Here is a 27,377-nt window from a genome sequence, read left to right as displayed (position 1 = left end):
CAAGACATATTGTGTTATATGAGGTTATTGTTCCTATTTCATTCCGGGTGAATACAGTAAATGTAGTATGAGGTATATAATACTGTGGGTATTCTCTTGGCTTCTTGTATATTTCTAATTTTTCTAATTTAGTGTGAAAAAAAAGGAATAGTATGTGCGGATTACAGGCTCTCATTTCATCCTTCAAGAGAGATTTTGGGATGAAAGAAAACGGTTCCTCAAGGGATGATCAACAGGTTCCTGAGTACGAAACAGCCCACAGTGCTTGCAGTATAATTAAAATGGCAGTGGGTTTTTTAGAATTTTCTTCACAGTGTGTGGGGCTCTGAAAGGCAAGAAAGTAGCCATCAGTCCTTCTCAGTGTGTCATTTCTCTGCTTCCTGACACCGCAGTGGGCTGGTCACCATAAGTAAGAGTGGCTTGTGATGCCTGTGGTTGACTTGATGACTAGCTCTGGACTGTTTAGATTGCTATTTGAAATAGCTACTGAGAGAAAGGCATTTGTGTTCTGTGGCTGCCTGAAACATAGGTGTCACTGAGCAGGCTGCTTCTGATGACCTTAGCGAATGTGCTTTGTATTCAGTGGATTAAAGGCAACTCTCCGCTGAGATTATAACTACAACGCTGAAAGCCCTGTTGCTGGTGGTTGATAACTACATGATGTTTACGTGAAAGACAGGCTTCAGAAAATCACAACGTGTCGGCACATTGCAGGAATAATACCACGGTGACGAACGGCTTTTCCTCAGAGACTACCTCTAATCTGCTGGCGGCCTGCACAAACACATAGAGGCTGTGGGGAAGCCGACTCTCACTCCGGCGTTTCTGTTGTTCAGCCTGAATCCAAGTTAAAAGAAAAAAAAACTCAGCAGCTAAAAGATAAATAGCAGAAAAAAAGGTACAGGGTCTTTAAAATAAAAAACCCCACTATGTCTCTGTTGTCTGGACTGTCTGAACTTTGTGCCAGACTGAGCGGTGTGTGTGGACAGTGTATTTGTTAATGATCAGGTGAGATTCTGTTATAGGCAGGCAGTACATCAAGAGGGACACCGAGAGAACTGACTGAAAAAAATCTGCTTTACTTGAGTAGTCTTGTCAAATTCTACTTTCGTCAGTTAACTTGTGATAGGATAAACACTAAAAGCTGTACACCTTGTCCATCTAGATTTTGAGGAAACATCAGTACCTTTGATTCTATAATGTTTCAATATGTTGCAAATATAGTATGTTAACGCTCATTTAAAGTAAATAAAAATAAACCAGGTATTATATAGATGTTAAATTTAAACTAGGCTGCTTGGAAGAATTTGGGAAAAATGTATTTTTGTCCAAGAAAACTTTCTTTTTGATTGTGAACAGTTACAGTATGAAAACATATCAGGAAGTTTGGAATAGTAGCACGGCAAGAACAGCACTCTAGCTACTGGTTGGTTGACTCATGATGTAGTTCTGAGTATCAATGTATCTATAAACTGCAGGTAATAAAACTTCTGAGGTTGTGGGTTTTTTAACTGGTTGTCTTGGCTGCTCCTTACCTAAGAGACAGGGAGCAGAGGAAAAGTCAGTGTGGGCTTTGGTGGCTAAAATCTCTTTTATTTTCCTAGCCCAGAGAGGGAGATATGCCTTCAGACATTGTCTTAAAATACGGATTTATCCATTTAACTCTCTGTCAATGAGTCTCTATCTATCCAGTCATCCGTTTAAGGCCAAACCCAGGCAGAACTGCACTTTTGGAGTTTGTTTCGGTAACACAGGTATGGATTGATAGTTGGATATATTAATATTTCATTCAATGGCAAAGCAAGGCCCTACTGAAAACAAAACCATATATTTTATACATTTCCAAAAGAAGGCTGATGATGAAATCTAAATCTGTATTAAAAGTGTTTTTTTTTTCCATTCGCCATTGAAAATTCAGTTGCTGGTTGCAGTATCACACCAGCACACTTTCCTCTATGAAAACAGGTCATATCAAAATCACTTAGTTTTAATGAAATATATATCAGAAGTACTTATAGGCTTACTGTACAGGCCTAATGCTGACAGCCCTCAGTAAGTTATGCATACAGATATTCCTCTTTGCTTTGTAGGAACTGGACAGGATCCCGTCATCAAGAAATATTTTGAAAAGGCCAACAAGCATTTATTCTGAGTGTCTCTGCAGCTGACATAATTTAAGTTTAAAAAATGTCTGAGTTTAGTTTAGTTGTGTTTACACATAATTTTCCTCTTTCCATCTGGCTGTGGCAACAATGGAGACACCAGAAAATTGAAATGTTTATTGCCCCTTTGATACCTGCCTTTTTAAAATTTCTGGCTTATGTCTGATTGTATTGTATGTGATAGTGGGTAATAAATCAAGGCTGTATCGTGCTTATTTGTAACAGCTGTGTAAAAAAATTATAGCAATGGTCCCATTCCACGTCTGTCTTTTTATTTAAGCTTTAGAACAAGAAACAGTTGGATAAAAGAGGTGATTTAAAAAATATCAGAATAGATTTACATCCTTAATACATGAATAGCCTGCCTCTCTATTTATTAAATGCACAAGTTGTACGGAACAAGTATTTACTGGAGCCACCATGTGGTTCATGTGTAGATTCCTATGACAAATATGTTGATCAGCAAAAATGTCTCATGAAATGGCATCTGGTTTGGCCGCTCTCACTGAAAACCGAAAGGAATTAAGCTGGGGTAATAAGCAATAGAGGTGAGCTGTCAAGACATTAGAAGTTATTGTGCACTGCATCCATAGCCTCCAGTAGAGTTAAATTAAATCTGTGTAACCTTGTGGGTGGTGACTGGGTGCCACGTACTGCCTGAGTCAGTCTGTGGTTCACTGACCAGACGCCGTTGCGGTTCTGCGTTGTGAACTGCTGCTCTGCTTGGCTCGCACATGGATGCAATTACTCATCGTATCAAGCTGTTTTCTCAGCTGCGGTATATCAGTCCGGCTACAGTGGATGGCATACTGCGTACAGTATTCAACTACAATGCGACTGAGTTTACTGGTTTACCAGCCGGGGCTGAGCAGGCTGGAATCGAATATAAGGCAGTAGGAAGACGAAAGTGTGCTGGAGCCCCTTTTGAGGCTAAATAAAAAAAAATCATGAAAATGTCAAATAACTCCAAACAGAATGGAACAATAAATACACTTTATGGTTCGAAATAATATGAAGTCCAGTACTTCTGCTTCTGAATGTGTTTTGAGTCTGGCGTGGAGGTCTTGATGGGACAGACTCAAACCTTCAGATGATGCAACATGAGGTTCTTCTTTATGCAAAGAGTGGTGGGAGTATGGAACAACTACTATACGTGTAGAGTTGCCCAATATTATTAATAATATTAAATGTTTTCTGTTGATTATCCCTGTAGTTTGTTGAGTCTATCTTGAATATGCATGCGGTTAAAGTGGAACTGGAATGCTAATTTAATAATTTGGGATTAGAATCAGCATTTCAAACCACAGTAAAAGTAAAATGTACACAAGTTTTACAACCTGTAAAACCTCCAGTTTACATCATGAAATAGACTAAATTTCCAGCTATGCGTAGCACCATTTTCTGCGATCTGCAACAAGGCAATGTATGGCTGAATGACATTGTTAACAAGCAATTTTGTTTTGCTTATAACCTCTTCTTTCAGTAGTAGCTCGTCAATACAGGATAGTATTTAATATCTTGAACTTGGAAGTGTGCTTTATGATTAAACAAACCCCTCACGAGCAACAGCCACTTCCTGTATGTCTAGTGCTTCTCTTCTAGGCAAGTACTGTGGTTGCCCTACTGTACATCCAGGTAGATCTGGTTTAAAGTTGAGTATGATATTTAGCTTTTTGGGGATGTTGTATTTAAAATTGTGAAAATATCACGAGACACATAATCTAGGCATGTGGTTAGTTATCCTTTGGCAGGTTTCCCAAGTCACTTAAGTACCCAGAGTGTCCTCCAGTTGCATGAAGCTTTTCTTTGGTAGGCTTGTTGAAACCCCAGAGGCATGTCAGTATGTGTGACCTTATTAAAAGCAGCCTCTAGTGACAGTCAGATGTCAAAACTGCTGAAGATGTGCCGTCTCTTCGAAGGAGAAAATGAATGAACTATTTTTTTTGTTTCGGTGATAATGATGGGGATTCTAACTGAAGTCAGGCGCAGTATCAGTGCATGGTGTGAGGGCCTCTTCTTTTACCTCTGCAAGCTCTCATCAGTCCTCGGTCCTCTCCTGTCACCCAGGCCCCGATCATCTGTCAGAACAGATTGGAGAAGTGTGCCGAGAGCTGCAGTGATGTTGTGATGTGCTCTTCGTTTCCCTGAGGGATGAACCTTTAGCTCTGGCTGCACACTAATCAAAAGCCCACATTTCAAATCATCCTGGAGGTTCTCACATGGAAGCCAGATTTGTAATGAAGGACAGTGACTGCTTTTCGGTATAGTGATAAATGCCCAATGAGGGCATACACCGAAAATGCTACTCATTTTGCTTGCACTAGGAGACCTCACCAAGGGTGAAAGTCTGTCAAGATTAGTATGTCATGTTTGTGTGGCAAATCGAATAACTTGTGTCATTTTTTTCCACCATTCTAGTGTTAAGGGGTTAAAAAGCATCCAGTGTTCCCCATTTCAGACCACATTCCCTATTCATGGTCTAATGCTTTTACAGTGTATAAGTGACTTGACTCCCTTTCGCTCTTCACTTTGATGGTGTGCAGGGGACACAATGGCTGGCTGCTAGCTGCTCTTCAGAAGCGCCGCGTGTCCCCAGGGAGGTTTTGATTGCCTCGCCGTTTCAATGTAAAGGAATAGGAGATTGCTTGCCATCTGGTGAAAATGATACTGGCACTGCTGATTCATATTGTTAAAAAGTGTTCTGTCCCACCGCCCCCCGCCCCCCCTCCCTTCACCCATAAAGACGATGATGGCCACAGGGTGTTTCTCCTGATAACTGTAACGCTAGCCTTTTTAAGAGCTCCATGTGTTCAGTCTGACAAGGAAAAAAAAACTGTAACCAAGCAAGACCTGTAAACTCCCACACACACGTATAGATTTTTGCTCTCTTTTCATCAGCTCCCCATTCACTCCTAAAATGTTATTTGTGTCTGCATAGATTTTCTGGTACAGTTTTTGGAAGTGTGTGGAAAATGATGAAGACTTGGTTTAAGAACACGCATCGAAAATCCTAGTATCAAAAAGATAATGTTATCCGCTATTGTTGTGCTATACTGTAGTTCAGTATGGTGAGGCTGCTTCAGTCATAGTTGTAACATGGATGAGTGTTGTGACACCTAGAGCAGTTAATGGTGAAAGTAAAGGGAAACTTACTAGAAAGTATAAACTTAACATTCAGATTTAGTGTGATTTTTTCAAGTGTGATGACACGTTTCAGACAGCAAGCTTAACCCTTGTATGTTTGTAATCAAGACACATTGTCTTGAAAGAATGAAAAAAAGATAAGCGCTCTGGATTTTATTTCTGGCTCAACATTTGTTCTCGCTATGTACAGTAACAGTAACATTTATGGTGTTGTAGCAGCAAAAATAAACTATAGTGGAATAACACTCAGTAATCTCTTTAAACTAATCATAGACATTGATAGCTGGCTCTGACATTAGGAAGTGAATGCAAAACAAGTCTAAAAGAAAAATCTTAACATCTTTCAGTCTACTTTTTATCTCTCTTGTACTAATATACAGTGTTTTGAGGTTCACTCGCAGTATATTATTCACAACCCTATGGAAATGTGACATTGTAAATCAAGTTCTAAAGCCTCACCTCCTTTAGGATATGATTTACTAGGTGTCCAAATGAAGTGTAGTTTTAATGAAGAGGGTTTGACACACTTGCTGGAAGAAGGGTTGGAGGGGATCTGGGCTTCTCAATGACCAGTATTCACTTATTCACAGGAACAGATGGACACAGAAGGTTAGTTCTTCTGTTCTCTTCCCAACCTTTGACATGTCACAGGCCTTTATGCAGTAACTGACTAGCTGCAATGTTGTTTGACATATGTGCAAATATTTTCTTTTTTTTTTTTTTTTAAACCGGACCAATGTGAGAGTAAATGACTCATTCACAAAAGAAGCAAGAGAAATGAGAAACTTTTATTTAATTTTAAAAGGGATTGTGCTTTGAATTTGAAGAGAAATCCAAAATCGAGTCCCAAAGTTTTTTTATTTTATTTGAAGTGTAGGTCCTGAAACTAGTCTCTGCTTGAGACAACAGGGTTCAAATTGGTTCACGTTCCCTCTGAGACACAAAATGCATGGTTGCCCAGTCCTACTGAGTACAGGAATATTCCACCAGCATGAATGGCCTGCAAATTGAGGACTGCTGTACAATCTGTAAAATCTTGTCATCAGTAAAGATATGCAGATACAAGACAAGCGAAGAGGCAGGGTAATGCTCAGTGATCTGAATAACCACACTGTCTGCCTCCGAGTCCAGCTGGATATCATTAGTTTTTCAGGCGGCTATATAATATTGTGCAGCTTTGGTAGAGAAATCGTATCACATAATACCATATTGATAACACGTCATGCTGTAAATCTCCCTAACGAGTGGATCTGCAGTTAAGTGAAAGTCTAGTGTGGTTATTATCATTAGTAGTGCAGGTAATAACACAGTAGTACTGGTATTGTAGTTAATGCTCTGGTTGGATACAAAAGCAGTTACAAGAGACATAAAAGTGTTGCTGTTTATGCAATTAAAGTGACGCGGCACCAAGACGACAGCGCTACTGGAGATGGTATTAAATCCACATGTGCAAGTCTACAGCAGCGCAGGAAGCAGATCGCTGTGTTCTCGGAGCCAGGGAAAGCAGAAACTGTAAAAAAAGAAAAAATGAATTCTGTGGCTTTACTATGTCTAAAGATGTGTTGAACTCACTGGAAAAGCTCCCGGTCCCTCAGACTTCCAGGGTTGCCAGTTTGTCAATGGACTCATAGTTCCTGTTGTCAGAAGGTGCATAAAAAAGTGATTTAAGGACATCAGGCAGGTCTGTGTGATACTGTAGAGAAGCTGCTGCTTTCTAGTACTGCCTTGTGGCATGCTATGCATAATGCACATTTCTGTTTGTTGGCAGAGTGGGATTTTTCTTTTGGTTTTCTGCTCTTCAGGTGTTTGACACTTATTTATTAGTATTTTTCTTTTGCCGAGAAGAGATTTCTGTAATCCAGGGTCAATTCTAAATAGTTCCATATTCCACTAAAAGACTTGTTGTAACTTGTCTTTAAGATTCAGCACATTGACTGTTTGGCATTGGAGCCCATTTCTTTTCTGTTATTGCTTGTCAGCAATACACCAAACTAAATAAAGGCAGCTTTTTATCAGTACAAAATAAAACAAATATGATGACCCAGTTGCTGATTTATATATATTGCTTACAATTTATTTAAGTCTAGGGCAGTATAAATACATAAAAGGAATATTAAACAATTCCACATTTGTCATCCTCTACAATACATTTTAAATTACTTTTGCTTTGGATGGATGTGCTTTAAACTCCTGCTGTTTTTTGATGAGCATAGTAGTAATTATTGGCAGTTCATGAAATAATATGGAATCTAATCATTTTTTATCCATTTGTATTAACTCCTCCATATTCTCTTAAATTTAATGAATTGTTATTTATTTAAAACTTTTCACTGTTACTAGTGATTGTTAAATGCAACATTCCCTGAACAAAAGTAACTGCTTGAGGTCTCAATGCATTAATGTAGTTCTTGCTCTGATGCTTAGGAAAAGCAGCAAAAGAGAAGCAACAAATAGTCATTAGCGCTAAGTCTTGTTAATTATATATGTTGCTCTCAGATTAAGTGACTCAAGGGTGGCTAAAGTTTTTTTTTTAATAACGATAATGGAGGAGTTTCACAATGTGTTTAACCCACAGGTCTGACAGTGCCATTTTCTAACTTAATGAAAAACCTGGAATCCACACATCTAAGAAACTTAATATAGGTGTGTGCTTTAGTGAGCATTTTGGTTGTGTAAAATTAAAAGGTATTGTTTCTCTCCCGAGAGACGTTGTTAGTGATGTCAGTTCCCCACTGAATTTTGGAAGACAGTAAAAAAGCTGTATAACGTGCAAATACTGAGTCAGACTTTTTTAAAATGGGAACAGAAAGATTTACCTTAAGGTAGAGTATCAGTAACACAGTTTGAGTTTCTGTTTTGCCTTGTACTTTTCATCAAAAAAAAATTCTGTTGACAGAAAGAGTGAATAACTATCCCTGACTTGTTCAGGGAAGTGTGGAAACATTTTTCTGTGAAATCCTTGTTGTTGTATGTGAAACTTCTGTCTATGTAGGGCTTTCTAGAAAAAATGTTTGGAAAGATTAGTACCCTGCCAATATAAAGTAGCAGCAAACAAGGTCAGATTCAGTGGAGGAACTGACCTTGAATTTTCTTTTTGCTTGTTTTTACAGTGCAAAGAACTTTCTATAATAAGTAGTAATATGAAATAGTGACATTTAAAATAATAATAAGCAGTTCAGTAGTTCAGTCCAACCCTCTTAAAGGTGGAGGCATGATTCATATAGCACGCTTTATTGAGTTAACTCACCTGGCTACGGAGAACGTTGGAGTTGTTGAAAACTCTACTTTAATGAAAGGTTATCATAGAGCTGTTGAAATGATGAAGATGTGATGGAGTAAGGGATGTGAAAACGAAACACACAAGAAGTAAGCAAGAAGAGTCCTATTTACATGTAGGCAGGCGGAAGTGGGCTAGATTTAGGTTTGGCCTCCTCCTGAACTTCTGTTTAAAACTCCCATTAGTTTTGTGGGATGAAAGGACAGGTTGTTGCTTTACTAAAAAAGCCAAGCAATTAATTATTTAGACTGGTCAGCCTTGGTACTTAGTAATCAATACTACCTTTTATCTATGTCTTCTTTCAGAAAGTTAAAGGGATTTTTCAATATATTGTCTTCAATAAACAAATAAAGACAAACAAATGCTTTTAAAGAAGCATACAGAATAAATTCTGCAGCACTTTTCTGTGAAAACATTTGATATAAAAGGCATACAATTACTCTTATTGTATTTTGTACACTGTTTTAAAATTCAAGAAGTGTCATAAGTATTTTTCCTGGTCCTTCATGAATGGCTGATAGAGAAAAAGTCCCTCATTACTAATGTCTTTAGGAACTTGAACTATGTCTGACTGAGCCAAGCAGTGAGGCCTTTCTTTTCAATTAGTCATGAAGCACAAGCTGTCACTGCCTTTCGGCAGCTTTAAGTAAAACGAACAACTGAGATCAGTTATGCCAGAGGACTCTTTTAGGGGATTTAAACTGATTAGAAATGTAATGGGAAGCATTAGCTTTTAGTGGATGATTTGCATGGTCACGCTAAGAAAACAGTTATACATTGTGTCATACAATTTGAAATTTAAAGGGACCCACCTGGTGAATACTAATTATGGAAAATGATTTACACCAATAGATTCAATTCATTTTGAATCACAGTGTGGTTTCAAATGCCCACCCTTTCCATAAAAAGTATCATCTCAGTCAGTAGATCTCCTGCACATTTTTGTATATCATAACTCCCTCCCCTTTCATTGGCACGGAAATCAATACAGGCTAAAAAATTCTCCAAGTGTTAAAACAAGTGTATCATTGCATCAGCAACAAGTGTGTAAGATAGTTTTGTTTGCTAACCAAAGTTTTTAACAGCATCCTTTTCTCATTTAAATGTGAACTTTCATGAAAAAGGAAAAAAACTGAATGAAAAAAAAGATTGAAACACTTATTAGACTTTTGAAGATGATCTTTAGATATTGTTAAATAGTATTTACATTAACATTATAATACATTTTGAGAAGGCATTGAAGCAGATGATTGATGTCAAACAATGCCTTACTGTAATAAGCTGAATTTCCAAATACTATAAATCCTCTGGCATTCAGGTTCTTCTTATTTTTGCCAAGGTAAGCTGATTGACAGCAATGCCCCTCCAGGTCTGGATTTTTATACAGCTGTGTTAAAAGCTTTTGAAGCATGAAAGGTTTTGTTTACAGGCTAGAATGCAGAGCTACTCATGAGGGGCAACATCATGACACCTTTGAGGGTTCATCCTATATTTCCGCGTCGGTAGAAATAAAGGTAGGTGATGGCTAATTATTCTACTTGCCTACCAGCTCTGTGGAGTATGAAATGACTTTGCAGATGCAGCACCTGCATTGAGAGTAGTTTCTGTAAAGCAGTGAGCCACAAGTCACTCTTTAAATTGCCCCCGGCAGCTCTTTGCAGCACGGAACATCAAAGAGCGTGCCTTGGGGTAATGACTGTCATGTGTTGTGTAAAACAAGATTTAAACTACTTTTGTTCAGCACTGCAAACCAGTTACATACACAGGTGCATTAGCTAGACGGACACATTTACCGTGATGCCATTTGTTTAATTAGAGGCACGTTTCAGGTAGTATAGGTAAGATGGTATCCTAACACTTGTTAGCCTTTCTGGCAGTAAAGAGGTTACTAGCATCTGCTTTTCATGTTAGCAAGTAGCCAATAAGGGGAAAGCATGTCTCCCACTGGGCTGAATCTTTCCTAGTCCAGTTCTTTATGCCAATATGGAGCAAATTATATAAACGATTTTATATAATTACTAAAGTGTTTGGCGGTTGCTTTTATCCAAAAGCTTTTATCCAACGCACCTTACATTTACAGCCACTTGTATAGCTGGAACAATACAGGTGGAGAATTGCTCAAGGGTACATGGTCTAGCTACTGTTCCACTCTGTTTCCCAAACTGGCATTATGTAATGTGAACTTGCATGCTATCGGTTCACAGCTTCATACAGATAGAAGGGCACAAGATTTGTGACAGTGAGTCATACGAGGGGAGGTAATGGCAGATTAAGCACAGTAAGTTATGTAATTCCAATGGTCAATCACACATACAATAGCGAGGGATCCTGCCCGATCGGGTTACCTAGAGTACCTTTTCCCCGCGGGCTGCTTGCTGTTACAAATGGAAAATGCTACCAGCCAAGCCAGTGAGTAGAAGGGTGTCAAGCAAAGCAACAATGACTCGGGGAGTATGGTCTTCAAATCAGATGGAAGATGAATGTCTTGGAAGAAGCAATTTGAGAACCAGATCGCAGAAGAAGCAAAGTGAGACCAATGATTTGATTGTGTGTTAATCATCTTCAACCAGAAGGGATCACCCATAATGACTCCACTAGATCAGTCATATGCTTTCATGGCATATAATTGGCCTTCCGAATCACGTGGGTTTTAAAATGGGTATGTTTTCAGGATGCAGGTGTATAACCTCTTAACCTGTCCTGAGACATGGTTGGGGTCGCTAATTATCTTTTTAAAAGCATGAGAGTTTAGTAATTTAAAATATCGCCTTTGCTTTTTAAATCCAATTCATCCTCAAAGCATTTAGGTTGACAGACAATATACCCACCCCTCCTTGATTTGGAGAGTACATCTATGTAGAAGGGGAAACGGAAAAGGAAGTTTAATACGAAACACTAAATTCCAAATAAAGAATGCAGAAACAGAAATTAAAAAAATCAAGGAGTGCAGAATGAGTGAACAATGTATATTTCTCAAGGCTTATAGCACTGGTGAAATGAAACCAACTTTTAGAAATTAGTCAGTGATCTCCTACACATACCACTTCTGCTCTGACTTTTTTTCTGGGTTTCTGTCTACAGATGTGAAACATCCTTCTCTGAACTTTTTACACAATAAAACTATAGGCAAACTCAACTCATCAAAATGCACAAATTCAAATAGCAGTCTGCAGAATAAAACCTGATTTCAAAGGGCTAGTGTGAGAAAGGGAGTGCCAGTTATCCAACAATTACAGCATTTAGCTGTGAGAAAACAAAAAAAAACCTTCCTGTCATATTGTCTGGGTTAGGTGAAAACGTTTCTCTGTGTAGTTTGTTTGATGTTGTTCACCTGGGCCTTTCGCTAATTCTGAACACTATCAGAATTAGAACCACTGAGGTCTGAGGTACACTACTTTGAAGTGACGCTCAAATCTCAAAGCAGTCCTGCCTCCGACTTTGTTACAGCCACCTGTCTCTTTTATAGTAAGCCCCACTTTAGTGGTGACGATGAATCATTTCAGGATCTGACACCCTCAGGAGTGTGGTGGCCTTTAAGGCGTTCTTACTATTTGAGTCAGGCTATGAAATACAGCAAGGCAGCAGTCACACAAGTTCATTGGTAACTGAACCCATAGAAGGTTTAAATATATTCTGACAGAGCAGTCATCACGTTTTAGTCCCTTGTGAGCTGGAAATCCCTTGAATTTTACTGACCAGGTGTGGTAGAGATTTCAATGATTTACATGGCTGAGAGAGCTCTGCCTTTGAGTACCAAATATTAAGAACAGAAGCACATTTATTTCTGTATTAATGATTCTGTGTACTTTTAAGCTCAATATGGCTCATGGTTCCTGTCATTTATTTTCTACTTTGTGTGTTAGATGTCAAATGGCCAAATTGCCTGTAGAATGTTCTAAAGAGCTAATTGATCATTGACACATGCCCCAGCCAAAGTGTACAAATTTTACACTTAAGCTGAACCTTTAAACACTCTTTTGTATGTAAACATAACTGTTCAGAAAACAAATATTCTACATTCTGGAGACAGTGTAGTGACAAACGAATAAACTCATTGAAACAAACACATTTCCCCACTCTTCATCTTCACAAAGGGCTGAAAATGTGCCCTACCTGTGTTTCTCAAAGGTTTGATCCACACCTTTATTAGGACGGAACAATTGCATGAGCAAATTGCAGTGCTTTCTCAGCGTGGATAAGCAATTTGGCTTTGGCAGTGGTATATCATCCGTGAACTAATGCAATTATAGAGCTCACAAATACACTCACAGGCACACTCAGAGGAGCTGCTTTTGGATGGAGCTCATTTCCAGTCTCCAGCCAAGTTCAAAACAGCATCAATCCACTCAACGAGCCCAGGGCGGAGCTGTCACCGTATCCTGTTACTCAGCTCTTTGCAGCAGATGGCTATTGTGTTTAGTTATGTTTGTCTGAACAGAAAGGCATGTGTTTTTCTGACAGCTGATCTATCCCAGAAGGGAAGGGAGAAGCTGTTGGGGAGTGTTAGCTGCTGTTCACGGGCTTTGAAAGACCTACGTTGCCTTACCAGGCTGCTGGTGCAGGAAGAATTCGGACTTCTGGTTCTGACTGTGAGTGGTACAGACAGCTAAGAATGTTCAGGGGGAAAGCAAAAGGAAGTGACAAAGTGTGAAAGTGTTTTAGATTCGATCTTATTCAATATGTTATCAAAGGGCTTTAATAAGCACCAGAGCATCAGGTATCCAAACTGAAACTGCTACTATAAATGTGCTTCAAAAGTCACAGCATAACATATATAATTATATATTGTACAAGCGTCGCTTTGAATTTGAGTTTTCTGTGCTGTACTTTAGTTCCTCTTTTCAATGTTTTCAACAAGTGACTTTTCTTCTAGATTGTATTTACTGAAGATCCCTGACTGCTGTACTTGTATATTCAGTGAATATACTGTCTACAGTACATATACTCATTGAGAGTATGCCTCCTTTCATATCAGTGGTCACAGACTGTTGCCAGCAAATGAGTTTCCTTGAAGGCTACTGTATGTGTAGCGAAGTCTACGCCAAACACGCCCGAGTACTTCCGAGATTCCGTGATTCAGAAAACAGGAAGAAGGAAAAACAGCTGGAGAGGAGATCAGAAAGGAGAGAGAGAAATACAGAGAGGGAACCGATGGAAAGGTGGAAATATACATTAAGACGGGTGCGGTAAAATCATTTTTCGTCTGTCCTGTCGTTTGCGCGGTTGTTTTTCCACTCCACTCTTGTGGGGTACCGACGGCATGGCTGTCGTGCCCCTCCTTTTGAATCAGGTTCTAGTCCAGTCTCAGAAATGTCAGGAAGTTTGCTGTGCCTTCTCTTCCCTCCGCAATCCTGGCAGAGCCGACCCTGCCTGATGCAGCTCCTGGGAGCGTTTGGATATTGCTGGTAAATTACACATCCTGTATTTCTGCCAGCATCCTCCAAGGTGTGGGCACACCCAGTCCTGTGGGAGGAGGCTTTAACTGGACCAGCCTGTTGGCAGACCCTGCGAGCCTATTTTGAAGTAAAGAAATGGGAATGCATGTGGATTTAACCAGACTAGAATTTGTATTGTAGGAAATCTATTTCTTGTGCTGTGGGCACATTGTAACCCATTCTCATTATGATTCAGACATGTTGTGGCTCTCCTCTTCTCATTTTTTAATTCCTGAAACAATTTGAAAACCTATCTTTGATCAGCAAAGATGTAAGAAATGCAGTGCAAGTTTTAACCTACTTTGTTCTCTGAGGAGCTTTGGAGACAAAATTCTGGCTTAATTCAGAGCAGGTATAAGCCATGTCTTTGGCAGATGTTGTAATGTAGTGTGTGTATATACATAGACATCATGAATAGGATTTAGACTAGGATGGGGCACTCAGCAGTTATTTTGACATTATTAATTCATTCATCCTCATTTTACATAAATGTCTTGGCAGAATTCTTTGAGGTTTGCTCTGTGTGCCCGCAGGTTCGCATAAACTGCATGGAACATCTCATTCATCAATGTACGCTCACAGTGGTTTTTAATCTAATAATTGGGTTGCTGACAGCTCTCAAATTCAATGGCAAATCAGTGATTTGCATTATACTGCAATGACGAGGAAAGCTTTGCTCGTTATGCCCTCAAAAGGAGCTCAGAGAGAGAAGTGCATTACTGTATAACAGGAGGGGGGAGGTCTGGCAATCATCAGAGATTTAAAGGCCTTTTGTCCAAACTGTTTTCTAATTTGCTTTCTACTGTGTATTCAACTTCACAAGTGCGTTTCAAACATTAAACAAACACTGACTGCTGTGTAAATATTTACCCCTCCCTGTTTGAGACATTCAAAAGAAATCTGACAAAATGAATGGAAGATTTTTTTGGTGCCCTATAAACACTGCATGTTATCTAAGTTTAAACAATTGCAAGCTTGAAAAAGGACCTTGGACAGTCCTAATTGAACCCAGGCACTTAAAAAATACAAGGCAGTGTAGGAAACCCACCAAGAGACTAGTCAGAAGTATCATTAGAAAAATGTGTCTGAAAAAAAAAACACTAGATGTTAAATTCATAATCCCACTATAATTCATAATTACATCTTTACGTTAACTGACCTTCTGGCTTTTTAAATTAGTTTGTTTTTTTACTTGAAAGAAAACAAAAACAGTTAAGGAACTTATTTCATATTTAGCACATTTCATATTCATGCATATTTAGTAATATTTCTACTTTAATTCGAAAGACTGCTACAGAGCTTTTTGTGGTAAAAAATAGTTCAATTCTTTAGAGGTGATTGTATACAAAATGAGTTGCATTTTTTCCAATTTTGATTTTATCTCTCTTTTTCCCATGAAACATTAGGGTTCTTGTAATGGTAGAATCAGCCCTGTAGATTCAGTGTTGATAAAAGCGCACTAATTTTTAATACATAAAAATTTGTTTCACTTAATGTAATGTATTTTTTTTATCTTTTTATTATATTTTTAGGTTTTTCTGTCTGTTGTAAAAGTGTTTTTTTAATTTGAAAGATTTTCATTTTGATGCTCCAAAACATTTGTCTGCAGGGCAATTTAATGATTAGAAGAAACAAAGACAAATCACACTTCTTGCGAAAGACCATTTAGTGACTCAGCAAATATTACAGAAAGAAAGCAAAATACTCTTTATCACCATCCATCTAGTCGTGTGTACAGATTTTTAGTCTGTTGTTGCTTGTTTTCTGCATTGAGATGTGTATTTTTCTGAATGACTGTATAAATGAATTGAATGCATCTGTACTAGAATCACTGGGGCCCATCCTATGATGATATTTATGTTTTTTGTAAAAGAACAGATCTATTTGGCTTCAGAAACGGAAGCATGTTTAAATTTTGAAATTGCTTAAAATTGCCCTCAAAATCTCAACTTTGTTGACAACGGTCAAATCATATGGAATGATTTGGGGATACTGACAAGAAAGTAAAGACATTTAATATCATATTGATACTGTAGGTGTAGAAGAGCCCTTTAATTTGATAATACCATGATCTTTTATTATGTTTTACCTGATCTGGGTTACATTTCAGATCTCCTAGTAATGAATGACCAGAGAAGCAGTTGTCTAAACTGCCTTTAAGATTCTTTATGTTAACAGCAATAAACGTGTGGAGTTGTTTATTATTTGAAATGCAGTAGCATCTACTATGAAGAGGGATTCATAAACAAAGTGCTTGAGTTTTTTTTTCTCAGAATCACATGAATTGGCAGGATGTTTAGGAAATTAGTATGGATTTTTTAAATTTAATCATGAGTTCTTCAACTAACTGCACCATCATCCCTGAGCAACTGTTTATCTAAGTTTGTCAGTAAGCCAGTGGTACCAGTTTTTCAGAGAAAGCAATAGGGGTATGAACGAGTCACTTAGCTTCCTTGCATTTGGATGCTAACAGTTGTCAGAAAGTGATAAGAGCTGTTTTCTTGCTCCCCCACTGAAATAAGTAAATGCTGTCGGGACTTTTGGGATGCTGGGCAGTCTAGTTTGTTCTATGAAGAGACATTTGAGCTGTTCTTCATGAGAAGGCCTTGAAGAATGTATTCAGTTGTTTAAAAGGAGACAACTGAATGAGATTAAATTGTCATGATTGAGTTGATTTACTGTAGCTTTTCAACTGGGTATAAACTGCCATTAAACTTGTTTGTACCTGTCTTTGAGGAGTACATTTAAAGTGAGGGTTTGAGCTGTGCTTTCATAACTTTTCTTTTTGGTCATAGCAGCCCTAATTAAACTTAAAATTATGCGTATTGCAAAATTATATTTTTATATTTAGTTATCACAAAGCTGATTCTAAATAATAGCTCTGAATCTTCAGCCACCCAGGATATTAATTAGGGACATTTTTTGTGTTCAAGGACGAACATTGTTGAAAACCAACAATTGTAAGAAAGTTAAAATGAGAGATTGCAAACTTTAAAAAAATTATAAGGGGCCTATTAAAAGGTTATGAAGATAGGAAAAACATCTGAACATAATTTCTTGTATTAGCAAAATGTAACATAGCCACACTAAATATCTGTAAAAACAATTTCTAGAAATGAATTCAACCAAGTGAGATCTAAGGGTATCTCATCCTCTACCGATTCTCATAACATAGAGGTTAGACCCTCCAGCTAAAGACACATGTTAATAATGACTTGAGAGTCATCATTGAGAAGGAGCAGCTGTTGGTTCATTGGCACAGTCACAGCAGTTAGATGTAAAAGCACATTAGTCACACGCAGGCAAAAGTGCTCCATCACAATATATTCCCAAATGTACCGTAGGTGTTGGGTATACCCTGAGCACATCTTTGACCAAAAGGGTCAGAATCTTCATCTGGAAATGTGGTGTTGCGTATACCCTCTAATCCATGCTTAAAATGGATTGGAGGAAGGAATTTCCGGACCTTTCTGGAGGAAGAGCTCCTAATGTATTTTGATGTGAGAGACTTAATCATTTCTTGCTTCTTTTTCCATAAACATTATGGCTTGTGGTTGAAATGATGCACAGATCACAAGCTCAGGGAGTCTGACAGTTAAAGCTCTGATATTGTCAGCACTTCAAGTGCAGTCAATACTCCTGAGCTGTTTCTTTTTTGTTAGTGTTTCCATTGTGTAGGAACAGTTTGAACTTTTTCTGTTTTCCCAGATATTACTTGATATCATAGAAAAGGTAAAAACTGAAATACTTCTACATACTTTTGTTGCTACACCAGAATGTCTCCCTCAGTTTTTTTTATGCCTGGACTTAGTGCTCAGGTTCAGGAAGAAAAGGGTTAAAGTACATTCAGAAAATGATTCTAAAATGAGCAGCAGGCGTCGTCTGTCATTATTTTTTAGACATTATCATGTTGACTCTTTTTACGGAAAAAAAAATCCCAAAACAAACAAAACATAGAATGAGCTGTTCATTGTGTTTTGCCAGCCTTAATAACTCCTTTTTCCTGTGCTTGTGATTGTATAGATAATAAAAACTTTAATGTGCTTTTCCTCTGGAAAAATGGATAAAAAGTGTTTTTCCTTTCTTCATGTTTCTGCTTCCTGTGGATGTATTGGCTTGTAAAGTCAGGTGAGGTCTCATTTTTCTGTTTTATGAGTAGCTTGGAAAACAATAGCTCATCAAATAAAAAGCAGAAGATGCATTTCCTAAAATTCAGGCTATTTCAGACTGCTCTTTGCTGCAATTAAATCAAACACAAGACCTCAGTTACCTTACCCAAAGTGAAAATGAAAAAACAAAATTGACAAAATGACTGGGCTAACAAATTTACTCCAAATATTAATACACTATTAATAAATTGCTAATCCAATTATGTAAACTACAACATGTTGTTATAAAATCAGAAAGCTAATTTGGAAGAATGGGTCAGAAAGTAAGTCACTTAACAGTCTAGACTTCTAATCCACACTACACAAAAAGTTTTTTTTCCCTCAGGTTCATGCTCAGAATACAGTGGAGGCCAAAGTCAGTTGACCTCAAGGCACATAGTGACTGATAGAGCAACAACATTGACAGGAACTCTGTTCCTATTGTTCACAATTAAAACACAATTAGTGTTTTAAATGTGAATAATAGGGCTTTAAAATAAATTTTGGATCTGCCTGAGAACTAACACATGGGAGTACTATGTGTTCACTTACTTATTCTAGTAAGAATCATTGAAACTGAATTTTATTGGAACTGTAGCACAGGCCTGGCTTGGAAGCCAGCAAAGACAGCACTTTATTAGTGAATTTTAGATGAAATAAAGGCATTCAGTAAGAATTAGCAGATGCGAGCAGGCCATTTGGTCTAGCTACTGTAGCGTGTTTGGTTTTAAGTACTGTAGCTAAGTTGCCTTAGGCTATCATCAAGCCATTTCCTGAAAGTACAGTAGCTATAGTATTAGATTTGACAAATTTGGATGGGTAGCTCATTCCAGACATCCCACAGACCTCTGCATAAACACATCAACTTTTTTACGGTTGAAAGATAAATTACGTGCCTTTTAACAATGTGAGCTACAGGTATAATAGCCTTGAAGAAACTGCAAATGTAATTAATGATATTCTGATCTGTAGTGGATGTAATATGAGCGCCTAGACCTTGATCAATAAAAAGAAATAAAGTGTGATTAGAGTTATAGATTACAAGTGAGCCCCGCAACGTGTTGGATCAAGGGTCAAGTCTAGCCTTCGAATCTACTTCTGCTCCCTAGCACCTTTGAACTTATTCTACAGATTTTCATTCTATTTTGATGATGATGCTCAGATCCACTTATCGTCTTGCCCTTTTGAAAACCTTGGCATCTCATCCTGGATGCACTCCCACCATCTCAAACTGAAACTCTTTATGTCTGGCCTCCATGTCAGCTTCTCCTTCTCTATTCCTCTTGACTCCACCACCCTCTCCCTTTCTTCCTCAGTCAAGAGCCTCAGTGTCATTCTTGACCCCTCTTTCTCTCCTATATCCTTCACATGTCTACTCTGGCTGGCTCCTGACACTTCTTACTGAGGGATATCCACAGTTTTTACACCTTTCTCTCTATCTTTTCTAGACAATATCTAGGTCAATTTCTAGTTCAGGCCTTGGCCTGGTCTGTTAAGCTCCCACTCAGCTAACTTCACAACCAGGATTACTCACCCTTTCCAACTCATCCAGAATTCTGCTGCTCACCCGTTCTCTTCTCTATCATGTTTCTATTATGCCACGCCATTTCTGAGGACCCTCCATTGGCTTCCTGTAGTGACATGCATCCATTTAAAAACCATCGTTCTGGCCAGCTGCTTTCTTAACCACCCTGCTCCTGTCTGTTTCCAGTCATTCAACTTTAAGCTTTTCTCACCACTCCTCCTCTGACAAACAGCCTGTTTGTTCTCTCTGTTCTGAATGAACTAGCTCTTGATATCTGAACTGTTCAGTCCCCGGCTACCTCTCACATTGCTGTGGACTTTAACTACATTGACCAATACTCCACTCTGCTCTGTGGCTTTTCTTTTCAGAGGGTCCGGTGATGCCAGGGAAGGAATGTGGGGACCTCCAGGACTGAGAAACCATCCTCTTAGCAGCAGGCACATCCAGCTCTGCTCCATGTATTGGTGTCGTTCAACAAAAAAAATGTTTTCCCCAAAAGGGAAGTTGAAGAGTTGAAGGGACCCACTTCCAAAACACAGGCAAGAACTGTCTCCCACCATGTGGTAGAAAGAGCTGCCACAAGACAAGAGGTGTCAATAGGATCTATTAGGACACAGTTCACATTAGTTCTATGAATAAAGTCATAATGGATGAGCTGATGGTCAGGGTTTTAAGAGGCCAGCTTCAATTTTGTTTTAAACAGTATCCCAAGAGGTGATTGAATTTAAAAGTTACAGTATGTTTTTACGATAATATCAGATAATCTGACAACACTCATTACCTGTGGTAAGAGGAAGTCAATGTATAGAATCTTAATCAGCTCATTTTTACTCAACACATATGTACCAAATACTGAGCACCTGGCGATTTCTTTACTCACATGATTTGGGTATTTGTTTTCACAAGGAATAGTACTACTTGAACAATGAAGAAACCTCATTGTTGTCTATTTAACATGTAAATATCACTGTTGTGTGTGCCCAGTGAGCTGCAGTGTAGACTGTTACACTTAAACACACTTAAAATCAAGCAAACTTTCCACTGTACTGCACTTTCAAAATCACAAATAAACCACCAGTTCAGAAAAAAATATTATTTTAATGCTAAATTATCATTAAGTAGACTGGAAAAAAAGGTCTACTGGGCAAGAAATGGTATATGCTGCACATTAAGGCTAGAACTGTATGTGAAGACTAAAGATGTCAACAACACAGTCCCAGCCATAGTTCACATTCCTTTTCTGATTCAAAGGTAAAATTGTATTGTATATTCTTTAAGTAGATTATGAGTCAAAGCCTCATGATCAGGTTTAGTTTAGTTATAGAGATGCTAGAGTTATGATACAATATCTTAGGGGTGCTCTTGACAATAGTGGTCATATCATGTAATTGTCCAGTTTATCTGGTTCACTCCCCCTCTCAGCAGATGGAAACAATGTGGGCCCTAGTCTTTTGTCTAACCACTGAAATGGAGACAGTTTGACTTTGCAAGACAGTTGTGAGTGGGTGCATCAATAGAGGCCTAAGTATTGTATGGAGTACCAGTCCTTTGTTCCATTTCAGACCAAATCTGCCAGCTTTGAAACTGACTTTTTTCTTGTACATTTATTTTTATAATTTTTCATGAATGTTCTATGTTATCCTAAACACAAAAATTCAGTTGTAAGCACTTCATGTACTGGGTGAAACGTCCGTAGTGAATTAACTTAATTTTGGATTTCAAGAATCAAATGCTATTAATACTGTATACTGATGACAAAAAAAGTTGTTTACAAGGATAATTCGAATGATAAAGAACGGTACTTGTTGTGGTAACACATGATGGTCAGAAGTGGTGTGATCATGTCATTTTCAAGAGTTGAATTTCACTACATGACTTTTTAGTCACACCGGGAAAGTGTCACAGGTGATGACTGCTACTGTATATAAGCAGTACTTGAGTTGTAAACTATAACAAGGGAGATAGTGCCATTTGTGGTTGAGGTGAGTATTGTGTTGTCTGGGAGTTTGGCTTAAATAATTAAATTTTTTTTTTTTCCTGCAGCCTTCCTCAACGTCTCGTACATTTTTGTCTTTTTTGAAAAGGGGGCTGGGTGGTGACTTCGTATTTCCGGGCAATGTTGTTTTTAAACAAGAGGAATGATGTATTTGTAGTTCTTTAAACAAGGGGTGCAATTCATTGGTAGTTCCTTTCAGGAGCGGGACGATTTATTGGTAGTACTTTCCACCAGGAGAATGATTTGTCAGTAGTTCGTTCAACAAGGGGCTGATTTATTGATACCTCTTTGAAGATGGACTCATCCCCATCCTCCCTCAATTCAAACACTGGTAATAAAGTGTGAACATAATAAAGTGACTAGGCCTCAACTAGTATACATGAAAATAGTCCAGATTGAATGATCTGTATTATAATGTAATCAAACTGTAAGCACTTGGATTTTTTAAACAAACCAAAGTGTAAAATGGGTGGACTTTAACAGAAAGTTAAAACTCAATAATATTTCTTATCAAATTGTACTGAGCGTAGCATGCCATATAATCTGTGAGCAAATTTATACTTTTATCTGGCCTAAGCATGTCTCTGTCTTGATACGTGTTTTACGATGTGTTTTTTGGTTGTAAAGGACTGTCAGAAATATGATCGGAGCTAGTGATGTCAGTATTCAAAAATGTTGGTCACTGGGAGCCAAGCAGCCTATAGCTGAATAGGGTTTATAGTAGTGTCTTCAAGCCACAACTACTGCGTGGCTTCCTGTACAGAAAAGTAACTTGCTGGACAGGAGGGGCTTTCACTGGCTGGCTGTAGTGAAACAGTTAAGAGAGTCATCCCTGAATTATAGTGAGGAGGGAACAGCAGCACATGTATCATCTGTTCTGTTCAGCTCAGTAGAATGAGACATCAATTAAATATGAAAAGATTCATGCATCTTTCTCCACGCAGTTCCATTTTACTGGCATTTAATGTGATTGTTTCCCACATCCTCCCTCCTCCCTGATTTTATGTCCTCGACTTTTACTAGACAGTTCCTTGAGGTCAGTCTCTGTTTGCGGTCAGCATCACGTCATGGTCTCTACAATACGTGTGACTGCTGTTTTTTTTTTGTCTTCCCAAATGCTTCAGTCATTTTTGGATTGTTCTGGACCTGAGCCTAGAATACTCTGTGAATGCCAAAATTCCGGAGAGCTGGGAAGCCCCCACCCCTCATAAAAAAAACAGGAATAATATAGTAAGAAATGTAATCGATTTCTTAAACCTTTGTCAAGATGGAGTTTTATTGTGTCTTGTGGTCCCCGGAAACAGCTGAAAGTGAGGGTGTAGAAGCTGTGGGCTTAGCCAGCATTTACGGTAAGCAGAGTGATCCTGGTCGTATTCCAGCTATGTGCTCACTTCCCTGCCAGAGTTATTGCTGTGTCACTGAAGATCCACTTCTCCTGAGTAAAGCACTCGGAAAAAACAAATGTTGAGTAATGGATGATTTTTATACGGCTGAGTTTCAAACCGCACTCACCCCTTTTAAATGGGGCCCTCAGCATAAAAGCTTAATTGTTCAAAAACCAATGAAAAAAAAATGCTGGGTGTAGTTTCTGGTTCAGACTTTTCTCAGAAATGAAGACAATCGGTTTGTAGCTAAAAGTGGATTTTCCATTGCTGACTGTTTGTGTGCAAGCACAGATATAAAGTGCTGCTTAGGCGTTGTGACCTCCAGCATTTACTGCAGTTTGAGCTGTGACAGCATTCTAGTCGTTTTACTGAAAGAAATGTAAAACATTACTTAATAAAAGTCACTTTGTGGGTCCGAAAAAAATCACCCACTACCTGTGAAAAATGTCAAAGGGCATTTGGTGAAATGTACTGATTGCGATTGATCAGGAAGGTCAAGAGTGTATTTTGCCAACAAACAGTGGTCATATACTTTTAAACAAAGAAAACTGTAGAGGTGGAAATGCTAAACAAACAGTCAAGTCTCATGTTTAATTACATTGTAAAGGTGCAGATAATTTCACATTTTAGTGCACTTACCTTTTACTGACATACAGAAAGACAACGAATGAAAAAATGTGAACATAAGGATGTCAATTGCACAGTCAAAACTGAAACAAAGATGTCACGACAAATGAAAAGTCAGAAGAGGTTATTTTGGCCAATGTATCCTTATCAGACAAGAGTAAGAACATAGCTGATGCAGAAAAAAAACATTGATGCATTGATTACCCTTTAGAAATTATATGATTAATAAAGTCTGTAATGTCAGATCTCACTCTGGATGATGTGAAGTGGGCAGATTTTGAAATTCTGTGAAATGTGCTAATCTTATGACAAGTCCTTTATTTGTCTTGAAATGCAAAATAAGAATGTTTAGAAGGAGCCAAACGTATAATAGAGGTAGGTGCAGGTTTTCAAATGATTGCCAGGGTTAAGTAACCAAATGCTTAATTTGGTCTCGTTTGCACTCTCAGGTGACTAGTGCCCAGGTCATACTGTGAAAGGCTCTAGAGTTTAGTGGCACAGTTGAAGAGAACAAGAGAAACAGACTGAGTAAGAATCTAGTTTCTGAAAAAGAGTGCTTTATGTGAGAAGGCAGGAGAAATACAGATTCAAGAGGAAGAGATGAAAAGAGGCAGAGACGGGGGACAGCATTAAGGTAGAAATAAGTGTTAATTTGGTTTTTAAAGTAAGCTACTGTATAGTAATGTACAGGTTGAATCTAGCCGAGCCTAATATATGCAATTTTAGCTACTGTACGTCCAGAAAACAGGGAGTCGTATTTACTCACACCCCTGTTGCAAATAGTACTCTAGCATATATTATAGAACCAAGATATGATTTTAGTGTGCTGTGAGACTGTGGCACTTGTAAGGTACCACCCAATCATATACAGTATCAGAGAGGGTGTGAGGACCTTCACAATAAGAGCTTCATATTTTTTCAACAACATGATAAGCTTGTCCAAAAAACTCAGCTCATTCTGGCTGAGACATGGTTCCAAATATCATTCAGACTTAGTTTGGTAAATTCCTTTCAGCCTGGTCATTAAGACCACGGTCATGCTAGCAATACTGAATGGTAGTTTTAAAACCTTTGTATCCTGAAAATAGAAGTTTGTGTAGGAGAATGCCTTAAATATTGGCTTTGAATTTATGGTTACGGTTGCCTCCCCAACCACTTGTCTCACAGCCTGTGCTGGCAAGATGATTTTGTGTCTTCTTTTTATAACCACTATGCCAGTAGCCTAACATTTCAAAATAATGGACACTACAGGAAAGTGGTCAGTTTTTCTTGCATTCCTTTTGTGGATTCATTGATAGCCATTCCCCAACTTGTGGAGATCATGATCATTTTCCTGCAGACTTCAGGCCAACTTCTATCCTTGTCTATGATGACAGATACTACAACTGAATTTTTACCTCCTTTTAAGATATACAGCATACAGTTTCTTGCATTATGAATTTGTCTTTTCACATACCCCAGCTTGCTCTCCATGAGAAACACAGGCAGGGAGAGAGAGAAGGTTGGGGTCAGAGTGCAGGGTCAGCCATTTATATGGCGCCCCTGGAGCACCTGGGGTTAAGGGCCTTACTCAGGAGCCCAATGGCTTAGGAGTCCTCTGCCGGCCACGAGATTTGAACTGGCAACCTTCCAGCTACAGGCGTAGATCCTATTCACAGTGCCTCCACTCTGCCTTTTATACCCCCCCAGGGAAACAGGAAACCCCTAATCACTTAGTTGTTGACTTATTTCTCATTATACAGGTGCTGTATTTGCAATTTGTTGAAGTAATGTGTACTGTAAACATGTATGTAGTCTATTTGTATGTTTTGCATACTCTGTTCTTTATGACATTTTTACACAGTAGAAGACTTTGAAACACTAAATAGCATATACTGTACACAACACTACAAAACACAACACTACAAAACACAATGCTATAAAAGACTGTGCAAAATAATCTACTATATAAACTTCGATTAATTATCTGGCATTTTCAAAGTCTGCCAACCCTTTCCTTCATAGGTTGCAAGATTATTGCTGATCTGCTCTGTGATGCTTTTTATTCCTGTTGCAGCTGAGGTATGAATAAATCTGGAGGGCACTCAACAGTTGTATATTGAGGTCTGCTGTAGAACTTCAAGAAGTATTTTCTTAGAAACGCTAGGGATTTATACATAAATCGGTACATATTTCTGCAAACATCATGTTCTAACCACAGTTCAGCAGAGTTTGAGCCATAGCCAGTAGACAAACATGTTCTGAAGAACCTTGTCCAAATTGGCAGCATAGCTGAAGTTGCTATTTCAGTACTCTTTTTTAGTTTGCGTATTTGAAGCAAATGTATTGCTCTGAGGGGAAAGTTGTGACACTAAACTGTGTCAGAACAGCAAATTTATTGCAAAAGACTGATAAAATATTGCATTCCTGTGGAAATTTGTAGATTAATTGAGATGTGAAGAATTTCAGAGGTTTTCTGCAGTATAAATGAAGGGAAATTGAAAGTGCCATTAACTACTAAAACGTAGGGAGACAGAGTACTGATGTTGAAATACAAGAACAAGACTAATCATTCCTTACACGACACTTTTCTGGACACTCCTCTCAAAGTGCTTCATAGGTAATAGGGACTCCCTTCCACCACCATAAATGTGTAGCACCCACCTTGATGATGTGACGGCAGCCAAAGTGCACCAATACGCTAACAGCACATCAGTGTTGGAGGAGAACAGAGTAATGAAGACAGTACTGTACATAGAAGGGGGTTTTAGGAAGCCGTGACTCATAAAGGTCAGGGGAAAATTTGGCCAAGTAAGGTTAACACCCCTACTCTTTTTGAGAACAGCCCTGGGATTTTTAATGACCACGAAGAATCAGGAACTCATTTTTACATCTAATCTAGAGGAGTGTTCCCCATCACTATAGTGGGGCATTAGAACCAACACAGACAGCAGGGTGAGCACTCCCTATGGGCCCCACTAACACCTCTTCCAATAGCAGCCTTAACTCTCCCAGGAGGCCTCCCATCCAGGTACTGGCTAGGCTCACGTGGGTTGCCAGTTGTGAGTTGCAGGGTGACATATTAGCTGACATTTTCCTACAAATGTTTATCAAGGTGTGAATGAATAAGCAGTGAGGGTTTACTTCAGTTGAAATCCTTTACCTTCTGTGAGGAAAATGTTCATGCATCTTGCCTGATCTTGAGAATCATAGTCTTTTAATAAATTCATCTTCAAGAGCCTGAAGAACAAAGGTGTTAGTGATGTTGATTAATTGTCACTCATAAACCAACTCATTACTGTTTGCAGAGGTTCAGTGAGCAGTGACACTTAATAAACTGCAGTCCTGACTCCAGAGGAAAGGGACTGTAAGGAGCATGTTGGGATGTAGGAGGAGAAACTGATTGGTATTATTGGTTATAACAAATTCCACACTTCTGGCAAAGCTCAGTATAGGTTTTGAACCATACTTGAGATAACCTCTTGAGCAGGTGTTGAATACAGCTTTTAAAAATTTGGCAATTTGTATCTTTTCTGCAACAACTGATGCTGTTAAACAGTATGGGCAGTCCTGAACAGTAAATACAACATTCTTTGTGAGCCGGGGTCTGCTTGATCTATGAACAAAAGTTTTACGTGTTTAAGTGAACAAAATTCTGTTTTAAAGAAATGACAGTGGGGTTTATTTTTTAGTGGTGCA

The 27,377-nt window shown here is 38.5% G+C and overlaps 1 protein-coding gene across 13 annotated transcripts in view; it reads left to right on the top strand.

Moving 5' to 3' along the window:
• LOC148657359 (uncharacterized) overlaps positions 1 to 27,377 on the top strand; it is a 97,715-nt gene that overhangs the window by 15,748 nt on the left and 54,590 nt on the right. For 5 of the 13 annotated variants that reach the window (XR_015940949.1, XR_015940947.1, XR_015940946.1 and 2 more), the window contains one exon: positions 20,060 to 20,230. The exons of 6 other annotated variants lie outside the window; for them this stretch is intronic. The gene's annotated coding sequence lies outside the window, so the exon portion shown is untranslated. 2 more of the 13 variants (XR_015940952.1, XR_015940951.1) reach the window with 2 other exon arrangements.

This window comes from Lepisosteus platostomus, chromosome 8, assembly GCF_059453375.1.
Source record: "Lepisosteus platostomus isolate fLepPlt1 chromosome 8, fLepPlt1.hap1, whole genome shotgun sequence".
Classification (NCBI taxonomy): Eukaryota; Metazoa; Chordata; class Actinopteri; order Semionotiformes; family Lepisosteidae; genus Lepisosteus; species Lepisosteus platostomus.
This window is presented reverse-complemented; position numbering and strand designations above follow the sequence as displayed.